A 3,551-nucleotide genomic window follows, 5' to 3' on the forward strand; every position below is an offset into this window, starting at 1 on the left:
GATAGCTGCATACCAAATCTAACAAGTATCTTAGTTGTACAATTAACATAACAAACATTGAAGAGAAATCGTTGCTTCAGTAGCACCATAGTATCATACTTGTGTGTAAACATTTCTGAAATTAAGCTCAGTATGAAGTCTTGGCTCTGCTGAAGTTCATGGGAGGTTTGGCTTGGCCTTTTATTTGTGCCAAGAAATTAAATTAAATTAAAACTTCAATTTAAAATTAATTTAAAAATTAAATTAAAAATTTCTCAAATACTTCTTCTACAAGTGCTTCTTGCTATTTCAGGTTTTTTTGGAGGCTTCTTAATTTTCCCACTAATACGTACTTGTTTCTTTTCACACAATCAAAACTCAAACAAGCAAAGCCTGAGAACATGGTGAGTTATTTAGTTTCAACATCTAGTGTTTAAATCCACAATGGCACTCTTCTACTAAATAAGAAAGCCATAATATATAGTGTAACTTATTTTTATATGTTGTAAAACTAAAAAAACCCACCCTATCTATACCTTTTCCCTGTCTTTAATTTTTTGTTGAAAAAAGAGACTGTCAGTTAATGACAAATACAATCTTGTAGCAAAATGAGGGTGTTCAAGTAGTCTTTAATATTAGGGACAGGACTTTAAGTGTCTGCAGCTCTACTGCTTTTATAAACTTTAAAAAATATTTCTATTTCACGTATAACTTCATGGTAAAATGAAGCAAAGTAAGTTAATTTTTTTTTTAGTAACTTAACACACAATGTAGAGATTTTATAAGTTCACAGGATCTGTAAGCTTGACACACTGACCGCGCAGTTTGTGAAGACAATAGCAGTTGAAGGTAGCAAAAATAGCTTACTGTTCTTCTACCTGCTTTGCAGTGTTAATGAAGTAACCTTGCATACTTGCATCTCTTGATTTGTTCCCCAAGTGCTCTTGCTAGTATACCCAGATGACAGCAGGGAATTAGACAAGTATCTCGGGTATTTGGCTTGTAGATAATTTGTTTTCTTGACTCAGAACTGTATAATATTTTCCTTAATTCCCAAATGGAGGTGATTATAGCAAGAGTGATTAAAAGGAGACATTTTGGCCTTTTTTAAAAAAGATTTTTAGGGCTTTTTTCCATATCTCAGGATTACTGTAGCACAAGTGGCTACACATGCTGTGTGGAGACCCGATATGCCTACCACCATAGGGGTATATTTTGCCTTATATGCAAATCCGATTTGTATTTTGAAATAAAGCTTGTTCTAACCTTTTTTGGAAAAAAAAAACTGTGGTGACCTACTTATTAAAGAGAGTAATCTATATTGTAATTTTTCTGCCTCAGCAGGCAAGAGCCTGATCCAAAGAATATGTAGAGATCTAACTAAAATTCTTCAGTACTTTCTTTTCTGCCTCTGTGGCTTCATGTAGACCATCAAATCACTTTCACAGAAATGTTCACCTTACTTTATGCTTTTGGAGTAAAGAATAGATGTACAGTTCCCCCTTCCAACTTGGAAACTGTTACAATCATGACAGAGATCATGTTCTGAGCTAAAAATAGTGTTTAAGCAGATGTTTTGTGTGGTGGGAGTAAGCTTGTCACCTAAGCTCCTGGTGAGCTGGAGATCCTGCATCTTCCTAATACTTAACTTAGGGATGCTCCTTTTTTTAAATTCCTTTCTCTCTCATGCATGTATCAGACTTTCTGTGATGGGATGTTTCTTTGCAGTTTCAAGGTATGTAGGGTTTGAAAACTGATTTTGGCTAATTGATTTATTCTCATAAAAATGCAAAATGGCAGCTTATCCTTACTTCCTGGCAACAGCCCACCTGTGCCTGATAAACACACTATGCTGTTCATAAACACCACAACAATGAAGGATTTGGAAGTTGCTCGCTGCCCCTTCTATGCAAGGAACAGGACATACAAAGTGGAAGAAAATGCTTTACAGACTGCATGCCAAACTGCAGAGTTCCTTGCTAGCAGACACGCTGGATTCTAAAACTTAAGATGAAAAACGGTCACAGATTATTTGGGTATAAAGATAACAGATCTGGTACTGCTGGATGCTGAAGACCAACAGGTGACACACTATATCCTTGCCCACCAGCGTACTTGCGTCTGTGGTCATTACTGGTGCGTGTCAAAAGCTGCATCTTCTGTTCTGGCTCAGTACGGCTGTTTTCGCATTACTTCTTGCAGTGCATCTGGGGGATGGTGATTAACAAATTCTGTAAGAACAAACTATGGAAAGAATCTCGTACTCTTCCTTAAGCATCCTGTGCTGGGCACTGGCAAAGATAGGATATGAGGCTAGAAGGACAAGAATAAAAAATTCTGAAGTATTTTCAATGTACACTGTGAAATTAGCTGTGAGTCTGGATACAAGATAAGTACAGACAGGACCTGTGTTCTGACACTTCATGTTTTCATACTTGTCTCTGGCACAGCTCTAGCACAAGGAAACATAACAGTGGAATCATCGTCAGTAAAGATTTCAAAATTCATTGTGAACGCATCCTTTTTAGTTCATTTTGGCATTCCAAACGGTGATACATTTGTAGGACTAAGAGCCATGAGAAACAATCATTCAGGTGCAAACAATGATCTGTCATATCTAGTATCATGTCTGCATCAGTTGCCAATAACACTTTCTGCTAAACAGTCATTTTTACTGAAGTTAGACTCATATTAGATGTTTTCATTTCTTCCTGTGGAAACCTAGGCTATGGTTAGAATGTATATTTAATGTTTCCAAAATAAACTGACAGGTTTTTTTGGGCAGTACATATAATAAACTGGATTTTCAAGAGTGTCTTTATGAGATGGGGGAGGGGGGGGGTTATGACCCAAGAAAAATTATTCTTGGTCCAGAAGGCACTCAGATTTGAGAGCAAGCTTAGAAACCTCCACTAAATCTGCAGAAACTTCCAGGTTATTATCTCTTCTGGATATTATCTGTATCTCTTCTTCTCTGGGTTGAGACAACTGGTGACTAAAGCAAAGGGGGAAGAGAAGTGTAGACTGCTGATATTTATTCCTTAGCCTCACTGGTACTTAAAACATTAAGAACTAAACTCAAGTATTGTCATTCTTTCATCTGGACAAACTGCATCAGGTCAGGACTTGGAGATGTTTGGTGGAGCAACAACTGCCTTTTTTTTTTTTTTTTTTTTTTTTTTTTTCCAGGTTAAAGCAGTTCTAGTCTCCAAATGCTGGTGCAGCATAAACAGTAATGCCCATGGCCATGTCAAAATTTTTTAAGTGTCTTGCTTAGGGCTCCAAAATTAGCTGATTATTGTCCTAAGCCATCCACTGTCCATCATGTATGTAATGGTTTAGCCCTAGCCGGCAACTAAGCACCATGCAGCCGCTTGCTCCTCCCTAGCCCCATGGGATGGGGGAAAGAATTGGACAAAAAAGGTAAAAGAAGTTGTGGATTGAGATAAGAGCAGTTTAATGATTGAAATAAAATAAAATACTACTACTAAATTGTAATGAAAAGGAAAATGAAAGAGAGACAAAACCAAAGAAAAACAAGTGATGCAACCGCTTGCCACCCACCAACTGAC

The sequence above is a fragment of the Tauraco erythrolophus genome, chromosome 4, assembly GCF_009769465.1.
Source record: "Tauraco erythrolophus isolate bTauEry1 chromosome 4, bTauEry1.pri, whole genome shotgun sequence".
NCBI lineage: Eukaryota > Metazoa > Chordata > Aves > Musophagiformes > Musophagidae > Tauraco > Tauraco erythrolophus.